This window comes from Macadamia integrifolia, unplaced genomic scaffold, assembly GCF_013358625.1.
Source record: "Macadamia integrifolia cultivar HAES 741 unplaced genomic scaffold, SCU_Mint_v3 scaffold1745, whole genome shotgun sequence".
Classification (NCBI taxonomy): Eukaryota; Viridiplantae; Streptophyta; class Magnoliopsida; order Proteales; family Proteaceae; genus Macadamia; species Macadamia integrifolia.
The window spans coordinates 1220-25372 of record NW_024868332.1 but is presented as its reverse complement, the minus strand read 5'-3'; the positions used below and the strand labels follow the sequence as shown (position 1 = coordinate 25372).

General features: G+C 38.0%; 1 pseudogene; it reads left to right on the top strand.

The window, feature by feature from the left end:
• Positions 1-807: 807 nt before the first annotated feature.
• On the top strand, positions 808-19975 carry LOC122064743 (annotated as a pseudogene).
• Positions 19976-24153: the final 4178 nt, after the last annotated feature.

Sequence of the window (24153 nt, the reverse complement as noted above, 5' to 3'; positions counted from 1 at the left end):
CGAGGTGCCAAAATTCAACGAATCGAATTATCCGTTGTGGAAGCTAAAAATGCAAGTAGTGTTAGTTAGAGACAAGTGTGTAGTTGCACTAGACGGAAAAGATAAGAAACCAGCAAGTATGGATGACCTTACTTTCGCAAAGAAAGGTCAAATGGCAATAGCGGACTTACTACTTACCTTAGATGATTCTCTGTTATTCAATGCTTTTGATCAAACCACCGACAAGGGTTTGTGGGACAAACTAAAGAATCTCTACGAAGGGAAAATGATGTCCAATAAAATTTTTCTTTGTTGATAATTATAAAATTTGAAGATGAAAGAAGGTGCCTCGTTCCAAGAACATTTGAATAGTTTTAATACCCTATTGAGCAATTTAACCGCCATCAGAATGAAGATCGATGATGAAGAAAAGTTAACTCTTCTTCTTTGTTCTATGCCAGATGTATGTGAGTCTTTGATCATAAATCTCAATTCTGGAACGGACCTTGATACGGAGTCGGTTATAGTAACGTTGCTCACAGAAGAGTCTCGTAGAAAAACACTCGAGAGTTTTTCCGATAATGCAATGATGGCTAGAGGGAGACCCATAGATAGAAATTTCAGCCGGAGTCGATCATCAAGATCCAAATTGAAACAGTGTAAAAATGGTCATTGTTAGAAATGCAGCCAAAAGGGTTATTTGCGTAAGGATTGTAAATCCAAGGAGAGTAAAAAATATTCTAAATTTGATTCTTATACATCATCTACCTCAATAAGTTCTCAAGGCAATGTTGTTGAGAGGACGATGCATCCAATGATGGCGTGGTGATGTTTGTGGTTTCAGATGAGAGCATGAACCATCAATGGATTTTGGATTCAAGTGGCTTTTTCCATATGACGCCACACAGGGATTGGTTCCATACATGTCAGTCTTGTGATGGTGGTTTAGTTTATATGGGTAATGATCACTCATGTAAAATTGTGGGTATCGAAAATGTTCAAGTCACAATGTTTGATGGCATCACTCGTATAATTTCTGGTATACGACATATACCAGACATGCGGAAGAGTCTATTGTCTTTGAAAAAGTTTGATGAAGATGGCTTCAAAATTACTCTAGAAAAGGTTGATTAAAGATTATCAAATGAGCACTCATCATGGCGAAAGGAGATTTGATAGGCGGATTATACAGGCTAATCAGAGATACTGTGGTTAGCGAAACTATTGTTGCCAATGCTATGACAGAGAGTCTACTACAATCTGGCACAGGCGTTTGGGACACATAAGCAAGCAAAGACTATAGATACTTCTTAATCGTGGCCTTCTTCCTAGTTTAAAATCTATTAATTTGGATTTTTGTGAGGATTGCCTATTTGGAAAGCTCCACAAAGCTCCCTTTCCTCATTCCATTGCTAAAAGTAAGAATGTTCTTGATTTGATATATTTTGGCACATGGGAAGCAGATGTTGATTCTTTGGGTAGCTCGAGGTATTTTATCTTTTTTATTGATGATTATTCTGAAAAAGTTTGGGTTTATATCTTTGAAAGGAAGAGTGAAGCTTTTGTTTCATTTAAGAAATTTAAAGCTTCAATGGAAAATAAAAAAGAAACAAAAATTAAGTGTCTGAGAACTGATGATAGTGGAGAATATATTTTGCAAGAATTCAAAGATTTTTGCACTGAGCACAGCATTCAGAGACACTACACAGTTCTGAGAACTTCACAACAAAATGGAGTGGTCGAGCATATGAACCGTACGCTTATGGACCATGTTAGGAGTATGTTGAGCTTTGCTGGCTTGGAGCAGCATTTTTGGGCTGAAGCTGTGTGTATAGTTTATTATGCGGTAAATTGTTCCCCAGCAACTGCTCTAAATGGTAAAATTCCTGAATAGGTATGGTTAGGAAAACCTATTGGTTATTCATCTCTCCGTACCTTTGATTGTGATGCTTATATGTGGATTCTTAAAGAATTAAAGACCAAGCTTGATGCGAGGTTCAGAAAATGTATTTTTCTTGGCTATGCAGAAGGAGTACAGGGGTACATGTTGTGGGATCCTATCACCCACAAACTGGTCGTTAGTCGAGATGTTGTCTTCAGTAGAGATTCATTGCAGAAAGACAAAGAACTACGAAGTTCTAACTTGACACCAATATTTTAACTTAAATCTCTCAAAAAAGGTCAAAACCAACTTGTTGAACAGCAGCTGACTGATATTGATGAAACTGGTGGAGATGAAGCTAATGAGAAGCATACAGAAGAACCAAGTGCGGAAACTCATGGTGACCAAGGACGGCCCAGAAAATCTACACAACGTCTTAGTTGGCTTAGAGATTATGTCATGGCTTATGCATGTATCACTCAAGAGCGTGAACCTTGTACATATCAGGAGGCCTGTGGATCCAACGACTCTACCCAATGGAGAGCATCTATGGAAGATGAGATGGAGGCTCTACATAAAAATAAAGCTTGGGATCTGGTAAAGTTACCCAAGGGGCGTAAAGCAATTGGTTGCAGGTGGGTTTACAAGCTGAAAATAGACACTAATGGGAATGTTGAAAGATATAAATCCCGATTAATGATGAAAGGCTATGCTCAAAAGTCAGGTATTGATTTCAATGAAATATTTTTTCCAATTATTCATTTGATGACTATTCGTACTGTGTTAAGTATGGCAGTTGTACTTGACTTAGTGCTTGAGTAGTCGGATATTAAATCTACCTTTTTGCATGAGAATCTTGATGAGGAGATTTATATGACTCAACTCGAAGTATTTATTGAAGAAAATAAGAAGGATAGGTTTTGCCAGTTGAACAAATCGCTTTATGGCTCGAAGCAAGCACCAAGATGCTGGTACAAGAGATTTGATTCTTTCATTGTGAGCTTGGGTTCAAAAGATGTGAAGCAGACCATTGTGCCTATGTTTGCAATCATGGTAATGGTAGCTTCATTATCTTATTTTTGTATGTTGATGACATTCTAGTTGCAGGTNAAAAAAAAAAAAAAAAAAGGCAAGAAGAAAAATTTAAATACCCTGTGTTATAAGTTATATCTGTTACGATCCCATATCAGCTTATGGGAGCTGATCTCACATTGATTTCATATGGAAATAAATGTGGGTTGATATGGTCTTGGGTCCCCTCGCCTTGTAAGCTGGTTTATCGGTTGAGTTCTTCCAGGACCGTAACAGTGATATTAGAGCAGCCGATCCTCGGCCCAATCCGCGTGCGGAATGGGCAACTTGGTGCCATAGTGAGAGCCGCTAGGAAATGGCTGGCTGCCGCTAGGCAAAAACCTTGGAGCAGAGTGAAAGCCGCTTAGAAAGGACTACCTGATCCAGAGTGGGCTGTGACATCGGGTTTGAAAGCGTGGTGGTATGTTATGATCTCATATCAGCTTATGGAGGTTGTCCCCACATTGGTTTCCTATGGGAATTGATGTGTGTTGATATGGTCTTGGGTCCCCTCATCTTGTAAGCTGGTTTATGGGGTCGAGTTCTTCCAGGACCATAACAATATCCTACATCAATATCTTAGGCTCAGGAAAGTTATAAATCATGATAGCTTCAGTGAGGTTGACTCATTTAATCAATTTAATTTCAATTACAAAGTCTAAACCCTGATCTGGGTTCTAGATTGAGGTCCACATATATTATACAGGTATATATCAAAATTAAGAAAATTAATTTGAGACCCAACGGATCCCTTATCTATATTGAGCATCTTCCTCATTCATATTTAGGATGTTCCATTGGGATTTTTGGAGCCAGGCCCAGATTTGTATAAAATTTGGATTTGGACTCAGACATGTGTAACATACCTGTTTTGGGCCATGTATCAGTACCCTATTAATTTATCACAAATGATTTCTATAAATACACTGGGTTTGTCTAATACTTAAAAATTCTTGGATACCAAGTGTATTTATATGATAATCTCGCGGAATCAAGGGTAACTAAGGTTCTATGGAAATTCCTACTTGTTTCTATGGCTCAATTAGTAGACAATCTAGGCTCCATGTGCACCCTAATTTTGACCCATCTTAGAGTGTCTTTATCAAGTTCAATGTCTCATTACAGGTGCTGGCTTGGGCTCAGTTATGGGTATTTTATTAGTGCTCTGGGCACTTCAAAAGAGAAAGCACAACAAACTCAAGCAGAAATTTTTCAGGGAAAATGGAGGTTATTTGTTAAAGCAATAGATATCTTCACGTGAAGGAACAGTTGAAAGTGCCAAGATTTTCACAGCAGAAGAACTAAAGCAAGCAAGTAACAACTATGCTGAGGGCCAGATCCTTCGTCGAGGAGGATATGGTACAGTATGCAAGGGAGTTCTACCTAATAGTAATATTGTTGCCATTAAGAAATCAAGAAAAGTTGATGAAAATCAGGTTGAGCAATTCATAAATGAGGTGGTTATTCTCTCCCAAATTAACCATAGAAATGTCGTAAAACTATTGGGTTGTTGCTTAGAGACTAAGGTTCCTATATTTGTGTACAAATTTATTACTAACAAAACCTTATTCTACCATGTCCATGGTGAGGGATGTGATTCTAGAATTTTATGGGACAATCGTCTAAGGATCGCTGCAGAAACATGGCGCTTTCTTATTTGCATTCTGCAGCTTTACCACCTTATTCATAGAGATATTAAGTCTACAAACAAACTCCTGCATGACAACTATACAGCAAAGGTATCCGACTTTGGTGCATCAAGTTTGGTTTCATTAGACCAAACTCAAATTAGTACACTAGTGCAAGGAACATGGGGTTACTTGGACCCAGAGTACCTTCGATCTTGTCAACTCATAGAAAAGAGTGATGTTTATAGTTACTGGAAAGAAAGCACTCTATTCTGATGGGTCTGGTAGAGAGACAAATCTAGCCATGCATTTTGTCTCCTCAGTCAAAGAAGAAGGTAGGGTCTGGGATATTCTAGATGATCAGATTGTGGCTGAAGGGTTCAGAGAGGAAGTTCAAGCAGTCCTAGAACTGGAAGAAAGATGTTTAATATTAAAAGGGGAAGAAAGGCCAACAATGAAGGAAGTGGCAATGGAGTTATAAGGGTTGAGGAAGGATCAAACCCACCCTTGGATGCACAGAACCCTTAGGTGGAATGTCCGATCGGTGAACCATTAGTCTTGCCTAGTCATATCACTATTAAGTACAATAGTTTGACTAATGAAGCGCTAATATCATTAGATGGTGGCGATGATTGTGGCCATTAAATATCATTGTAATCTTCCTTCTTTAGTTTCTCTTCAATTCTGGTGTTCCATTATATGGTTTATACTTATATATTTACCTTTTTTTGTATGGTTTGTACTTGCCATCTTTTACAAAGTATGATTCACTGCATGCTTGGCTAAACCATCTCCAACCACATTTTCTTCCCTGAAACAGTGCTGAATTTTTCATTGAACACTGTCCAAACAGTTTATAAAGAAAATCCATTTTTTTCTGAAACACCATGGAATAGTCTTGTTATGAATACACCAAACAACTGCACGGGTATCACATTCCACCTCAAACCATTGAAGATTTAGGTGCATAGCTAATTTTAAAGCTTCGAAGAACCCACTGAACTATGCACTAAAATTTGTAGTAGTTGTTTCAAATGATGAAAAATAGCACAATTAAAGGAGTTCGCATATGATTTCGAATAATAACTTCAGCACCAGAGAGGCTAAGATTACCTAAGGAACATCTATCAATGTTTATCTAGTAACATCCCATAGAAGGCTATGACCAGAAAAGTTCCTTGATAATCTGTGAGTGAGGGCCCATTCTCATCACGCATAGCGATGCAGAGAGCATGAGATCCTATAAAGACATGATTGCAATTGGAGCAATAGAAGAAAGATTATGCAAATCGTTCATAACAGCCTTCACAACCAAGTGAGGAACCCTGTAGCTATTATCATACCGTCTTTTGTTCTTCTCCAACCAGATCTAGTATAAAATGAATATAAGATAGGAATTTCAGATCCCTTTCAAAGGAGAAACATTTGATTTCCATTTCCAATAAGAGAATAGCTCTTGGACAAAAGGGAAACCACACCAGTGCAGATAAAAAACTTCCAGGAACTCCGACCAAACCATAGCTATGAAATGGCAGCTGAGGAAAATATGAGAGAGGGATTCAGACCTGGCATAACACAGAGAACATCTAGAAACCAAAGGGACCGCTCAAGCCATAACCTGCTCATCCATAGGGAGCTTACACATGCATCACACACCAGCCGAAAGTGGAGGCTCTAGGAGATAGGCCCTTACCCCAAATAACATCATACCAGGGAACTTCCTGAGCTTTAGAGCGGATCCCCTTCCAAGCCAAAACAACAAAAAAGCAACCGATTGGGTTAAAGAACACACACGCTTATCAGGGAGAGACACTGTTGGAAGGGGAATTATTTGATATGAGAACACATGAGATTTAAGGAATGGTCCTGAACTGCAGGGAGGGCCCATTCCCCCTCCCAAATAAAGTCCGCGACCTTAGCTACCGTCAAGACATCCGAAGGAACTTGAATTGTATATGAGATTGTACTATTCGCAAGCCATCTGTCTGTCCAAAAGAAAATAGATGACCCATCACCAATGATCCACCTTTCCTTTGAACTAACATACTCCCAAATCTTCTTTATGCCAAGTAAAATAGAATAGAAAATGTTGGACGATTTTGGAGTACGCACATGATTAAGAAGACCACGTAAGTAGCCACACTTGAGTCGTCATTCTTAATGAACCAAGCTGACTTTGCATGCATAGAAAGAGTAACATCTCAAAGTCATCTAATATCATTTAGGGGCCTTAGCTAGTGATCCGGACTGTTTCCTTCTCGATGATGAAGCTTATGCCCCATCATCTCACTGGCTGACCTTGACCCCAACCCACTTTCCAATTTTGGCTTACAAGCATCATTCCATTTAACTATAATGGCACAAGGAGATCCCACTCCAAATAAAATTCTTGATCCACCGTTCCATGAGAGAAATAGGAAAATAGGGCTAGAGGTATATAGCAAAGTTGTGAATAGGGATACTGCATATCATCGACTTAACAAGCTCAACACAACCAGCCAAGGATACCATTCTGCCTTTTGACCCAGCCAGCCTGGCTTTGTATTTGTCCACTAAAGGCATGAGAAACTCCTTCTTACCTCTTCCTTTGAATATTCCACCCCCAGGTATCTAGTAGGGAATTTACACTCAAGAATATCAATAACATCATTTAGACGGCTCTTCCCACAATTAGAGATCTTACCAGATAAGACCTTGCTTTTCTCCATACTAATTACCTACCCTATATACCTCTGATACAGCTCCAGAAACCTTATAAGATTTCTCACCCCTCTCAACTCAGCCTTAGGAAAAATTAATATATCATCAACATACAGAAGATGAGTTGGAGTCACGACACACTTAGGACAAGGTGATGAATGAATTTTATTCTCAGTCAAAAGAAGCCTCAGGCTGCGGCTTAACACCTCCTCAGTAATAATAAGTAATATGAGAGACAGATGGTCCCCTTGCCTCAGACCATGATCCACCCCGAAGAAACCCACTGGGCCACCATTTACAAGAACTGAAGGCTTGGTAGATACCAAAATTTGATGCAAACGGTCAACAAGGAGATGTGAGAAGCCAAATTTCCGAAAAACATCAAAAAGGAATGCCCAATCCATCGTATCATACTCCTTCTAGATGTCAAGCTTAAGCACCGAACCTACCCCAAAATTCTTTGAATATATTAAGTTTGCCAACTCTCTTTTTTCGCTAAAAATCATTTGTATTAATAAAAGAGAAAAATAGTATACAAAGCTAAGGATGTGAATTTGTAACCGAAACCGTTTACCAGAACCAAACCGATCCATTTATACCAAAACCGCAAAACCATTTAGTAAATGGTGTGGTTATGGTTTCAAGTTTCAGGCCGATTAGCTAAACGGGTCTGGTCGTTTTTAACCGCGTAACCCGTTGGTTTCAAACCGAATTGAAACCATTTAAACCAAACCATTTAAAACTGTTTAAACCGATCCGATTAATCCGTATAACAATTAAATAAAGCAGGGGCAGTAATCCATATAACAATTTACAATTAAATTAAGTGTCCATCCTGCTTTGGTATAATTTATTGCAATTCAGTTCAAGTTTAGGCTTTAGATCATGAACTTGTAATCCATATATGTTACTATTTGTTATCACAGATGGGGTGTTTTGACTGAACCACTTGTCATTTTAATATTTTATGCTGTAGAAGGCTGGATTTGGATGTTGCATGATATTAATTCTATATGTTTGAGAATGGCCATGCAAAGAAATAGCACTAGATTATCAAATTAAGACATACCATCGTTAATATAGAATCTCTTATTTGTGGTTGCCAATTGTTTTTGGATAAGCTTATGATCCTTAGTTTTGAGATGGTTGCAAGTTATAACAAATCGATTGTGAACCGTTTTACAAACCGTATGGAATAAATCGAAATTAAAACCATTTAAAACCGTGAAACCAACACTGTGGAAATCGAAACCATTTACTATTTCAGAAAGTGGAACCGTTTAGTAAATGGTGCGGTTATGGTTTTAGTCAAATAAATGTGAACCGAACCAATCCGCACCATTTAAACCGAAACCGAACCGATTAACACCCTTATACAAAGCTGAATTTACCAGGAATTTCAAAAACAGCAAACCAAATAATTCTCGAGACCACTCCCCACCTTGGGTATTGCCATCAGCAGGAAGGAATCAAGAGACAAGCAAAGGCTAACTAAATAAAAGCTAACCCGGCAGCACAAGGGCAGCCAACTTAACTCATCCGGTATTAAGTTTGCCAGCTCAGACGCTATACAAATATTGGAAGAGATAATCTTTCCTTTTTGAAAGGCATCATGTTCCTCATAAATCAATCCAGGAAGAAGATTAGATAGGCGCATTGCAAAAATCTTAGGGATAATTTGCAAAAAAATATATATATATATATATTAAGAAATTTGAGTCAGTCATCAGATTATTGTTTGCAATTGTACATTTGAAACACAAACAATCGGAGAAATGTGGCAAAACCAACACACCAAAATCTAGGGGTGTCAACTGGCTGGGCTAGGTCAGTTTCGGTGGGCTTAATTGGCCTTCCCCACTTTAGGACCTTGCACCATGATGATCTGTTTGAGTAATCGGTCGCCATATGCTAGGCATTGTCCAATTTATAAAGGGTTGGTCAGGTACTAGTCTTTAATCGAGCCAAACGGGCCTTAGATGGCCTACCAATAATCGGATTAAATGGACTTTAGACAGGCTTTAAACAAGCTAATGACACATTTATCTTTAAATGGTCTATGATCGGACTTTAAAGGATATTTAAACATTTTGGGCTTAGTAAATGGGCTCTAAACAAGCTCTAAATGGGCTATTTTGCAAGCTTTAAACATGTCAGGCTGAGTCGGGCTATAATTGATCAGTCCCAATCTGATGTCCATCGGATAGTACCCTTGCATAAAAAATGACCAATTAATAAATGTATCAGGCTCTTGGCCCCAAACGGGTGGGCGGAGTAGGGCGTTAGAGTGGGTGAGGGTGAGGCTATTGGGCTGGGGCTTTCTTTTTTCTTGATATATTAATTTTTTTTGCGCGCTTAGGCTTTATGTTTTGCTTACGGACTTGCGCTTTGGGCTTACTATTAATAAGGTATAAGGTTGACATATTTAGAGAAATTACCATATGCACATGAGAGCTCTAATGCACTGATTTGGAATCTTTTCTTACATTCCACGAGATTAAACCCTTTCGCAGGTCTGTCTTGAATAGGCACCTCACTTATAAAAAATATAAATAGGAGGGCTCGAACCATATTCATTTGTTCGTTTTTTACTCTCTAAGTGGGCTATGTGCATGGTAGTTGTTTCAAAAAATGCTTGTGGCTTTTTTTCATTTTACAAGAATAAAGAAACAGAATATTTCTTTTGGTGTTCACGGTTTTTTTTTTTCTTTTTTTTTTTTTTATTTTTATTTAAAGAAACTGAGTGAAAAAAAAAAAAAAAAAAAGGAAAAACAGAAAATGTTGAAACATGCTTAAACATTCTATTTTGAAAAAAAAATTATATATCCCCAATAATTTTCCCAAGTGCAAAACATTCTTTGCCTCCTTGAAACTTTGAAGAACTAGAGTAGCTGATCATTGGTCTCTCAAACCTGTCACAATGAAATTTGACTGAGAAGTCCTTTCCGTAAAGTAAAAATCTTATCAATTCCCTCTCTCCTTCATCCCAGTCTCGATGAAACCGTTTTGAACAAGTTTACCAAACACCATTTTCAGTTAAAAAGCCCTAGTCTTCAACTTTGTTCTGTTCTTGAATTTGAGAACAACCCCGAAAATCCTTACAATGCTCAATCAAGGAGTGCGCGTGGACTAGTAGGCCAAAAAGAATTGTTTTATTTTTGAAAAGTTCACATCAACTCGATTGTATCAATAAGGGTAATTAACATCTTAAGAAGAGTGACCAATGGCACATCCTAGTCCCACCGATTGTTTGCTTTTATTGATTGAAATCTATGAATACTCTGGTGGAAGTGATATCATCAAAAGTGAAGAGCGGGACATACACAATATTAATTCATCATATCTTGTTCTTAGTTGTGATAGTCATCTCTTAGTGGTGATAGTCATCATCAATAGATAAATGAAGATTATAATTGGTGATGGCAGGACACTATTGGGTATGGTTCATCCATTGGTGTTGCGAAAGCGCTACTTGCCTTACGGGGCTTATCCTGGGGGCTATGATCACTACCATGGAGCATCCTTTTTTTTTTCACCAAAAAAAAAAATGGTGATTCGTTGAAGAAGGTAGATTATGTGGAAATGTAAGTATGGAATGTAGGTTTTCATGGGAAAAAATTTAACTGCTACCTGGATTTCAATCAAGTCACTGTAATTCTTGTGGTGCCTTCACCCTAGGGTTCACAAAAACCCTCCTAAATTATTGTATTTTTCAAAATAACCTTTTTAGATTATATTCCTTTAGCTGCCATAGGGTTTGGAACCCGGACAGTAGCTAAATTTTGTTCATTTTCAAGTATAACAAGATCAAACACCAAAAATATTCCCTCTTTTAGTGGGTGATGAATTTGCGGCCATTAAACCTCAATCATGAAGACGAAAGAAAATGAGAATGAATGATTGGTAGTTGTTGGGAAGTGGAACATGCACTATTTTTTCTCTTCTTAGTAAAAAGGGAACACACACTACGGTTGAGCTTTCAGACTTATCGAAAATTATGGCGAAAGTCGAAGCAGCAAATGAAGAAGAAACGAGAATATCAGATCGAAAAGAGAGAGAGAGAGAGAGAGAGAGAGAGAGAGAGAGAGATATCTGAAATCTGCTTTCATGATTCCTCTCTTTTAGAAAAGGGAAATGGATGGAATCTGCTTTCATGATTCCTCTTTCTTTTAAAAAGAGAAAGGGATCGAAGAAGTGATCGCCGTCGGCTGGCAGGCATCTTCCTCTTTCTTTCAAAAAGCTGAATGGGATAGAAGAACAATTTAAGAAATTTTTATTATGGAGAAAAAGACAGTAAATGCATTTCTATTATTCATACGGGAAGAAGAAATGTCAGGAAAAGTCTCCCTATGTGATACCTTATTTGCTATAATTTCACCCAAAAACTTGAATTATTAGGGTCGACAATCTCAAGTCTCAACTCAACGTCAAGGATTCCAATTTCTTGTATAAAGAATCTGTTGGCATAATAGGGTCTAGGAATAAATAAGAATTTCTTTTCCAATCATATTAGAAAACAGGATCAACCATTTGCTTGGATAGAGATTTGAATTAATTAAATTCCATCTCATGGGGTGGGAGAATCATTACCTCAAGTGTCACAAGTGCAACACCTCCTTGGGATGATAGCCCTTCTTCAGTACTGTAGCTAAGACACGTAGTGATTTCCAATAGGTTCAGCCCCTTTTTTTATCTCAAGCTGATTTTATTGTTTTCAATAGAAAGAAAACAATAAAACATAAACCATTGCTATGTTTCCTTCCCTGAGTAGGAATGTGCAGGATCAAGCAAGCATCCACCATTGCTCCAAAATCCATAGCCAATCCTAGATTAAATACGCCAGGACACCTCTTTTCATGAGAAAACATTATAGCGTTAAAATCCCCAACTACCATCCAAGGCACGTTTGGACCAGGATTAACACTTACCAATTCATTCCACAGGTCTCTCCTTGCTACTCGCACACATTTTGCATGCACTACTGTGAATAGGAAGCTTGTCTGCAACCATTGAACCATCATAGTAATTTGCTGGTCAGAAGACATGACAACCACTGGCTTTCTCACCCCTCTCCTCTATACAACCCAAAGGTTTGGAGGTCTATCATCTCTAACATTGAATATAAAATCTGAGTCGAAACCTTTCTTGCTGAAAAATAATTTTGGAAAATTTGCTGCCTTCAACATAGGTTCAACGATGCACAAAAAACCCACCTTCTTCTCCCTTAACATATTGCTCAGGGCCAGCTTTGCTGCTACCTTCCTCATCCCTCTGATATTCCAATAGAGGGCAAGCATAAATTATTTTTTATTTTCTGCAATACAGTCAGACTTATGCAAAGTCTGCTCCATATTGCCCATCTGTTTCCCTTTTTTCTGATTCGCAGTCGCCTGGGCAGCTTCTTCCCTTTCACATAGAATTTTATCCACGTGTGCCACATCAGGATGGGTCACAACAACAGCACCACCCTGCATGTGAATAGGGCTAACACTTGTAATCACTTTTTCCTGGTGGAGTGAAGAAGAGTTTGTTGCATTTCTTCCAAATTCGCGATCAGCACTTCGCCCACCCTTGATAGGGTAAATCTCGTGGCCACTCCGTCCAATCATCACCAGGCCAGGGCCATAATCCTGACCAACTGCTCCATCAAGGTGATTATCCTCACCCCCCCCCATTCTTGGCCCTGATTTCTGTCCTCCACCAGAACTGCTTCAGGCCTCTGCGCAATACTCTTTGAGTTTTGCAAGGTGTCTTCTAGTCCGTATCCCATATCCATGGTCGATCCATTTTCATACCCATCTGACCCATGGACCGATCCTTCCATAATATCCTCTGACCGATCCATATGACTGAGGTTATCTCCACTTTGCAAATTTGGAATATTCCTCCCTAATTGGAATTCATCCAAAATAGGCAGGTCAATATGTATTTGACCGTTACTTTGAGGAGAGTCCTGATTGTGCTCAATCTCCTGCCCAAATCTATTCCCAGAGAAGGAAATATTCCTTAAATGATTTTGAGAAGAATCTCTCCCCACAGATCGCGTCTGATCTCCGCCTTCTGTCCGACCACCACCGCCTTCTGGCCGACCAGCACCGTCGGCGTCCTCAGGATAGACTGCACCAGGGATTGAACATTGCTGCTGCAGTGCATCACGTCCATCGGCGGCCTTTTTCATTCTGCACTCATGGACGATATATCCAGATTTCCTGCAAAATCCACATTGTTTCATATCATCCTCGAATATAATTCTTTGCGTGAACCAAAAAGTCTCGCCCTTGCCCGGCTGCTTTCTCTCAACCTGCAATTCTTCAAGACGTTTTGCGCCAATCTCCACCTCGATTTGAACACGCGCATAGGTACCCATTGCTGTTGATCGGGTGCGCTTGTCCAAAGCTACCGGCCTTCCTGCCGCCTTAGCCATAGTGAGTAAAATCTTTTCATGACAATACTCAAGAGGTAGATCCAGGAACCTAATCCACTCGAGTTTTGTTGAAGGATTTTTGGCATGAACATCAAAATCAGGCCTCCATGGTTGGAATCTAATGATCTGCCCTCCAACCTTTGTCAAACTCCTCCACATTGATGCCATATCCCCCTCACTGTCAAATTGAAACAGGATGTAACCCTTTCCCATGGGTGCCATTCTTACATTTCCTTTGAGATTCCATAATTTCATAGCCTCTTTTCTAATATCATTGAGAGATATGAGTCTGAAGTTTACCCTTCCTATCAGAGCGAATATGAATCTCAAGAGTCTCTCCTCATACGCATCTTGGGGGATGATTATTTTCGTGAAAGACCCTGCATGAATCGGTTGTGGGAGTAACCCAACATTAGGAATTGCCTTCCCTACCACTGTAGAGTAGGATCTCTTCTCAGCAGGTCTTTGAGTGGTCGGGATATCGGAACTCATCTCCTTGTTACCTCCATTGACAGCCTCAGGCCGGCATTCTTCTACCTCTATCTAGGCTAGAGCAGGCCTAGGACGTAGATAGTCGGTAATGAGTGGTTGTTTTCCCCGGTCAGGTGGCCAGCCCTCCACCGGAGCACCATTATCTCTCAAGTGCTCACCTTCTTCCTCCATCCTAGAGATATCCATACTAAATAGTGAGTTCTTGTGGATTAATGGGCTAAATTAATTATTCGGGTTGATTAAATGGGTGAGAGTCAAATTGTATGAACTGGTTTGGTCCACTCTCACTTTAGTGGTAAAGTGAGGAAGAGTGAATGATCGTTGTAGGGACCCAAAACCTAGTATTTATAATACTGTCCTGCACCCAAAAGGTTTTGAAAATCATAACATGATGTGATTCTTCTTATAACAGAGATGGAAAGTGGATTTGTAAAAGATAAGTAATGGATAATTTGGGTGACAGTTGTCATTAAAAAAAAAAAAAAACCTGCAACTAGTGGCGGCAAAAGAGAAGAAAGGAAGAAGATGTTAGGGTGGTTGCTTTATTGGGAGTGATTTTACCATCATACGCCTTTATTTGAATGTGTTACGTGTTAAATCCCTTAAGACATTATTAATGGGCTAAGCCCAAGTTATTTACTTTATGGGCTTGACTTTATTTAAGGTTTCATGGGCTTAGGTCCAATTGTTTAAAGAAAAAAAAAAAAACCTTAAAGGCTTGTTTGGGTTTTTATTTAAACCACTTTAAATGCCATTTTAAAGGTCGTTTTAAAGCCAAATTGAAATCCCTTTTTTTGCGATGAATTTATTGTTTCAGGCCACATTTAATGATCTAATATGATATATGACATATTTATTTGAAATTTTATGTTGTAGTTATTTTTTAATCATTGTAACAAAAGGGCATAAATCAATGTTTTGAAAAACGCACATGTTATTGTTTACCATGAAATTGGGAAAGGATTTTAAATTGAGATATGTTAATATGGAAAATGGTGTAAACTTCGGCTCATTCTTAGCTGCAAAGTAATTTTTTTTTTTTTAGGAAACCATGAAAAGGTCAGGTGGAATCCACCAAAATGGCATATCTTATTCTTCCATGGTTTTCCACAGGGCAGCAATGTAGGTGACATTTGCCCAAAGATGATATCACCAAAGTTAAGAAAATGACAGTAACTTAGAGGTTCCTAAGCCCGATGGTGAGGGGATCTCAAAAGTTATTGTTCTTTTCATAGATGTGGATTTACAAGAGGACCAGTGCATTCTTAGCCCAAAAGATAGGAATGTAGTAACGGTTGTGACTCTTGTATGGCTATTGATGTCCTAGTGACATATTTAAATGTATGTTTTGAGCATAAAGATATACATCTTCAATGGAAAAGATATGATAGAACTGAGTGAAACCCACCAAAGTGGTACATTCAGTTCGATTGTATCTTCCCCAACAGTAAAGGTCATACTTTTCCAAAGGTTATGTCATCAAGGTTTGAGGATAATTATCCACTTTTCTGAAAGGGACATTGAATTAGGAGTTATTTTGTCCAAAGGTAATTGAATTCCGAAGTTAATGTTGTTTTCACAGTTAAAAGAAGAATATAAGAGCATCAGCTAATTCCTGTCCCAAAGGATAGGAATACAGTTTTAGTTGTAACTTTTATTTAAAATATATTGATGGTATTACATGCTTTTATATTATGGTTTATATTTTAAAATTTGGCATGTATTGTGTTGTTGCTACTGTTGTAGTAGGATGGTCATTCCCTCAAGTTATGTATCTTCCATCCCAATACTCACTGGTAACAACTATCAAAAGTGTGTGGAGGAATTAGAATTGCATTTAGGTCTTCTTAACTTAGACTTGGCACTTAAAGAGCCTAAACCTGAGCCTCTCATAGACTCGAACAGAAGTGCTGAAAGGACCAAGTTTAAGAAATTGACTAAAGCAAATAGATAGTGCATACTGGTTTTAAAAAAGGCAGTTCCTAAAATTATGCGTGGGAACATAGAGATCAAAGACACTGCAAAAGAATTCCTAGATCCTATTAAAGCCAGGTTTCAACACAACAAGAAAGCTGAGAAAATCACATTGATGACCAAGCTAATGAATACAAGGTATGATGGATGTGGGAGTATTAGAGAATACATTTTGGGTGTAGCTACTGATGCTGGTAAACTTAAGGATCTTGGAATACAGATCGATGAAGAATATATTATACACATTGCACTGAATACCCTCCCTAGTCAGTATAAGGTTATCCAGTCTACCTACATTGCATTGAAAGATGATTGGAGCCTAAATGAGCTCATTTCCATTTGCACTCAAGAGGAAGAAAAATTAAAACAAACCAGGTTAGAGAGTGCACACGCAACTTTCCACAAGGGATCTTCTGGTGGACCAAGCAGAAGGAACAAGAATTTTTTCAACAGAGAAAGCGTCAAGCCATATGACAGGACTAATAGCTCTCAAGAACTTGACACATCTCAAAAGGCTCAGGATGAAGAGAAAACCAACAACGTAGAGTGTTTCTGGTGCCATAAGAAAGGACATGTGAAGAATGACTACTTTATTTTTAAGAAATGGTTAGAGAAGAGGAAGAATTATGGGGCTGATATGCAGGATGATACCAAGAAAGGGTGAGGTAGACTGATCCCCAGCAATTGAGAGCAAGTAAAAATTGGTTCCATCAAGTAGTTAGGATTCCTTTACAAACAGTTATTTGAAATGCTTGATTAGTGGGAGCTCTGGTTTTGTTTAGTATTTGTTTATGTTTTGAACCTTAGCCCGTATGTTTTGGGGCACAGTTTGATGAATTATGGTTAAGTTATAGCATTTACATTATGCACAATTATTTTTTTTTTTTATTATTATTTGGTTTATGATTTCATTTGATAATGTTTTTATAGGCAGTAATTATCTTAGTTATAGGCAATATTTTGTCACAGTTCAAAAGGTAATATTTGTCACATTTTTAGACAGTATTTGTCACAGTTCATAAGCAATATTTACCACAGTTTATAGGTAGAAAGCCACAGTTAAATATTAACCACAGATCAAAGGCGATTTGCCATAGTGAAGGTTAATATCACAGTTAAGGACCTACATGGAATGACAACAGTGTAATTTGAGAATATGTCAATGTTTCTATGATAGTATCCCACATAGATTCGTGTTGAGAAACTTACTTATGTTTATAATAATAGAAAGTTGTATGCCGTATATTGAGGTGTATCTTCTACTGTTATTCGATGTGAGTAGTTTTTCAATTGAATTACAGTAAGAGTGGTTAATGTAATAATATTCTATGGCCACACTTAAAAGACATCCTTATAATTAATGTAGCCCAAGTGGGAGATTGTTGAATTTATGGGCTAAATTAATTATTCGGGTTGATTAAATGGGTGAGAGTCAAATTGCATGAACCGGTTCGGTCCACTCTCAAATTTAGGGATATGTTGGACCAACCGATTGTGGTTTTGGGTTTTGGTTGCATGACAGTATTATAAATATTAGGTTTTGGGTCCCTACAGCCATCATTCACTCTTCCCTACTTTACCATTAAAGTGAGAGAATCAAGGAGGTTTAAGGGACTGTAGAAGATCCATAACCAAGCCAAGAAAGCGAAAGTGAGAGTGATCAATATCAATCTTCTTCAACATACTTGGTGAAAGGTACAATTAGATCCTCTATAATTTTATTAGATTTGTGTTCTTGTTTCTCTATGTGGTTTCTTCAATTGGGGTTTTGAATTCGAACCCCATAGGGAGATCTAACAAGTTCCCTTCTCTGAAATTATCATATAGACTCGGCTGTGTAATTAAACTTAATTAAATTTTATATTATTCCTCATAGACCCATACCAGTGTAGTTGAGCTGAATTAAATTTTATTGTACCTCATAGGCACGGCTTAGTGTGGTTCAACTGAATTAAATTGAGAATTGCTAATAGGCCAGTCCAAGAGATAGTAAAATAAATTTAATAATAAAATATGAAATGATTTAGAGTTGGTGACATGGTCACATGAAGTAATGATTATAAAAATTTCTCTGTGTAAAAATTTTACTTTCATTCCCTTTAATTCCCTTTGCAACAAAATGTTGCCTTAAGTTTATATCATGACCTGGGTTCAAGATTGAGATCCATCATCAATGCATTTTTTTATAAAAATTTATCAAAATTAAGCAAAAAATAAAAGAATCCGAGACCAACACATACCACATTTATATGAGCATCTTCCTCATTCATATTTAGGATGTTCCACTAGGATTTTTGGATCCAGATCCAAATTTGTACTTGATAGTGATATTTGGATTTGGACCCAGACATATGCAGAGCAGACCTGTTTTGGACCTTGATATAATTCAGTATTCTGTACTATTTTATCACAAATTATTTCTGTAAATATTTCACAGGAAAAAATCTGAAAATACAGTGGGCATCTCTAATACTTAAATGGAATTGAATACCAGACTGTATTTATAAATAATCCTCATGGAATAATGAAACCAAGGTTCTATGGAAAGCCCTACTTGTTCCTATTGCGGTACATAATCTATGCTCCATGTGTACCCTAATTTTAACCCAACTTCTAGTGTCTTTATTAAGTTCAATATCTCATTACAGGTGCTGGCTTGGGCTCTTTGTTCTTAGTTATTAGTACCTTATTGGTCCTCTGGGCACTTGAAAAGAGAAAGGGCAACAAACTCAAACAGAAATTCTTCATGTAAAATGGAGGTTTTTTGTTAAAGCAACAGATATCTTCCCATGAAGGACCAATTGAAGCTGCCAAATCTTTACAGCAAAAGAACTGAAACATGAAACTAACAACTATGCTGAAAGCCAAATCCTTGGTCGAGTAGGCTACGGTACGGTGCATAAAGGTATCCTACCTGATCATAGAACTGTTGCCATTAAGAAATCAAGAAAAGTTGATGAAAATCAGATCGACCAATTCATAAATGAGGTGATTATGCTCTCCCAAATTAACCATAAAAATGTGGTAAAGCTGTTGGGTTGTTGCTTAAAGACTAAGGTTCCTATATTAGTGTATGAATTTGTTACCAACAAAACCTTATTCTTCCATATCCATAGTGAGGGACGCAATTCTCCAATTTCATGGGATAATCGTCTGAGGATAGCGGCGGAAACATCTGAGGCGCTTGCTTACTTGCATTCTGCAGCTTCACCACCTATCATTCACAGAGATATTAAGTCTACAAACATACTCTTGGATGATAACTATATAGCAAACGTGTCAGACTTTGGTGTATCAAGGTTGGTTCCATTAGACCAAACTCAAATTAGTACACTAGTGCAAGGAACATTTGGGTACCTGGATCTAGAGTACCTTCAATCAAGTCAACTCACAGAAAAGAATGATGTTTATAGTTTCGGCGTAGTACTTGTGGAGCTATTAACATGAAAGAAGGCACTCTATTCTTATGGGCCCGGTGAAGAGACAAATATAGCCATGCATTTTGTCACCTCATTCAAAGAGGGTAAAGTTTGGCATATTCTATACGATCAAGTTATGATTGAAGGGTGCAAAGAAAAACTCCAAGTAGTCCTAGAACTGGCAGAAAGATATTTGAGAGTAAAAGGGGAAGAAAGACCTGAAATGAAGGAAGTGGCAATGGAGCTACAAGGGTTGAGGAGGGATCAAAACCAGCCTTGGGTTGCGAAGAAACCTGAGGAGTTGGACTGTCAACTTGTTGAACCATTAAACTTGCATAGTCACAACACCATTGGTTATGATAGTTTGACTAATGAAACAGTAATAACATTAGATGGTGAGCGATGATTGTAGCTATTAATTATCTTTGTAATCTTCCTTATGTAGTTTCTCTTCAATTCTGGTGTTCAATTGTATGTACTTTTTGCAATATAGGTGTGGTTTATAATCTGTAAGTAATAGGGAAGGAAAGCCTTCCTCGGCATAAATGTAAATATGGGAATGTTTTAGAGAGAGAGAGAGAATAATTAGGGTAAAGTAGGGAGAAGTCAATTTGAATGGGAAAAAAAAAATCAACCAAAGAGAGCTTTAGGTACCTAATTGGAGAATTTGAAGTTGGATGAATTTTTAATAATCTTGGGCCCTTCTACCAAAAAAACTGGGCCCTTGTTATCCATAGTTATATATTTGGCCTAGCATAAGCTTCAAACCAAATGGATGACTGTTTCATCCATTCCAATCATCGGAATAATAGGCTCCATACGTAAATTGACCATCTATGGAATTTCAAAGTGAACCACATAGGAAAAACTACATGATTACTCAGTTTTGAGTTCTCTTTTACATATCTACCTACCTTATGTTTCACTTAACTAAATCACTCAAAATAAGTTTTAGTCGTACAAATCTACTCAGAACAGTGACCTCCCTCATCCATCTACTATTTTAGTTACATTTATAGCCTTCATATTCTTCTTCCTCCACTTCTCCCATCGTCACTTCAGCGACCCGCTAGGTTAGACTTGAACCAGATTGTTCACCCTCTTCCTCCTTCGGTTGTGCCTGTACCTTCTCCCTGGTCAATGGCTGCAAGAAGTTTCTCCCCTTCTAATAATTGTGATTCTCTTTTCGATCAAGTCACTGGATAATGCCACCTCGAATTCCCTACCCTTGGGAAGGCCAGCATCTCGTGTGTGTGTGTGTGTGTGTATATATATATATATATATATTTTTGTTTTTTAAGGGAGTTTGGGAGATGCTAAAACACAAATGAGATCTTTGGCAACCTCCTTGGAAGAGGGTATATAGGATTTAATGAAAAAACACTGGGAAAAATGGCTTTGCAAATCCTGCATCAAGTGCTGGATTTGACAATAACTGCCAAAAAAAATAAATAAATAAATAAAAACCCCAAAAGCCCAATAGAGAGAAGTTACAGAAGCTAACTTGCGGATCATCTCCGACTGCTTGGCTTCGTACAGATAAAAATCGAGTAACCACCTGAGTTATTGATGGATCCTTATTCTTTGCTTGCATATTGGTGGGCGGCAAAGATGATCTGCAGAGATTGGGCTGGTGGGGCAGGAGGATTAGGGTGGACATGCTGATCGGAGAAGAGGAGGTGGAGGGTAAAAGGTCAAAAAGCGTAGGAGGAACACTGTTTTGATTAGTTTTGTAAAATCAAACCTAATATTGTGTATTTTTGTTAACTGAAACATAGAATGGGTAATTTTGTAAAGTGAAACCCAAAAGTGGGTAATCTAGTAATTTTCCCCTAGACATATCACCAATTATATATGGAATATATTTTCAACCATGATCGTATGAGCAGTGGATCCATTCTTAATTTAACTAACTGTCATTGGATTCACATAGGTCCATGTGTCACCCTTTGTGAGATCTCGGAGAATCATTGGACGGTTCAGTCATTGGAGAGGAGCCGATCAGAAACTCGGTCCTTTGATTGTATAGGTATGTTAAGTTTCTGGTTCATCACAATTAAGGATTTAGTTCATAATATTAGGGTTGGTATTGGTTACCAATGATACCGATATGTATCGGTCATATAAATTTGGTTGAACCGTTTTACTTTCAAAAAATTGATACTTAAGTTTTTTTTCTACCATTTACCCTCTCCTGTTCCATTACTATCGCTATGGTATCTATACCGTATCAATATCGGTCATAATCGATAATGATATGTGACGTGATACCGATAATTAAAACATCACATCAAGATCAATTATAATCATGGTTTCAAGTATCGGTCTGGGATCGGCCGTATCGGATAGGTATCGGCTGAGATCGATCCCCATCCGATACTGATCCGGTAGGTCATTCGAACTGTTTCAGGGGTAAAATAGGAAAAAATAGTACTTTTTAAAAAAATCAGGGGTAAAATAGACCGATACTCACCGATCCCATCCGATCTGGATTGGTATCAGCAGAGACCAATAAAATACCGATACTGATACCAATACCATCCTTAAATCCATGATTACAATAGTAGCAAAATCTTTGCCTCATGAATTTGGGAGCATGAGTGGTGGTAATTAAGGGTGTCAATTCGGAACCAAATCCAGATCCGGACCGAATACCCTAAACCAAATCCAATCCATTATAATATGGTTAAATGCTGGATCTGAAATAAGTATTTATAATTCGGTTCGGTCCGAATCTGGATTTATGCCAAGAACCGACTGTTCTAACCGAAATCGGACCGGATCAAATAACTTAATGTCCACTTTTTCCTCTTTAATTTTCGCTTTAACTAAAAACTTGATGGATATGGTTAATGACCGGGATATTAGAAGTTCAATAGATGATCCATAGCTCATGATTTTTTTTTTCATTCTTTTGTTGGGAAGACCAATGACACAGCGAATGAACATTTACATTTTGTTTTCTAAATAACAACTGCATAACAAAACCGAATTTGAAACTGGATACTGGAACCAAATAAGAACCGAATACAAAATCCAAATAGGAACCAGAATCGGACCGGAACCGGATAGGTCAGGTACAAGTACCGATTTTCATAATCGAGACAGGACTTGGTTCGGTTCTTGATCACACTAACACTCCTTGGAACTAAAACCGGAACCGGACCGAATACCTGGTTCTGGACCGATTGACACCCTTAGTGGTAATTACTCACGAATTTGTGAGGTTGATAAATCCCATGATTCCCCTGATGAGAGATGCACGTACCTGCTACACAAAAAAAAAAAAAACAAGAGATCGCTGGTATTGCACGCACCCCATGCTTCCTATTTGTCCAGTGCGTGCTGGAGAGGAGCGCCTTTTGACTTACAATAGTATGAAACATGGATTAGGATCCTATGTCGCGCGACATGATGTGTAACATAGAATCAAGACCGGTAGTACCTTGAGCTGCACATCCATGCATTGGGCTGGATGTCTAAGATCTCCCAGCCTTTGGATCTACGCTACCCTATAGCACACGCTACAGATGAGTCCGATCCATCACATATATGAATCGAAATTTAATGTATATGACTGCAATCGAGCAGAAAACAAAATTATGGGCATTAGAAATCCAATTACATATTGTAAAATATACCTAGCTTCCTCGATCTATTTGTACAAACTATAACTATTCCATCCATCTCTCCAAATTTTGAACGAGGAGGAAAAAAGACTAGAGAATCCATTTATTGGTACTAAATGCATCATCCTTCTTCTTAAAATATGGCCATTACTCTTCCCTTTTCCTGTTTTCTTTACTCTGAAATTCTTATGCTTACATAAATTCGATTAATCCATTTATAGGAGAAAACGACATGGGCGAGATGAAAGTTATCATCAAGATGCACGAGAACACCCACAAGATCTCAGAGCTTATGTACATTACATGCAGAAATATCATTCATTCAAATTGCCGACTTACTTTCTTTCAAAGAAATTTTATTTTAGAACTTATTAGTGAAGTTAGTGATAAAGAAGTTTTGAACCTTTAGTTGGTTCAGTTCCATGAGGGAAAAACCTTGGTAGTCAAGAAGGTGATGCCTTTCTATGACAATGTGCTTAAGTGGAATGGTTCATCTGGTGAAGAGGCATTCAATAATGCCAAGAACCGTTTTTGATCTGGAGCTGTTGTTGGATTTAGAGAGAATTTTTACCTTCTGATGAAGATGCCTAAAAGGGGTGCTTCAAATGAGGGAGTAACCCCTAGAGATAGGCAAAATTCACGGAGAAAGATACTCAGTCTTCCATTTAGTACTGGTAACTACTAAAAGAAGAAACCCCATGAAACTCTCCAACTATTAACAAACAAAGCAAGGTTCTAAATTTTTTTGCTGATACCCGGGTTGCAGGAACTTTCCTGCCATCCGTAGCCAAATAAATGGAATAATTTACTTTCTTTTTGGGTTCATAAATATTCTCTTAGTTCTTTTTTATTTTTCAAAATACCCTTCCAGATTCTATTTATTTGGCTTCGAGCCTAGGTAACTACGTAACAATCTGAAAACAACAAGTATCCAACCCAAGGACAACGGATCCAT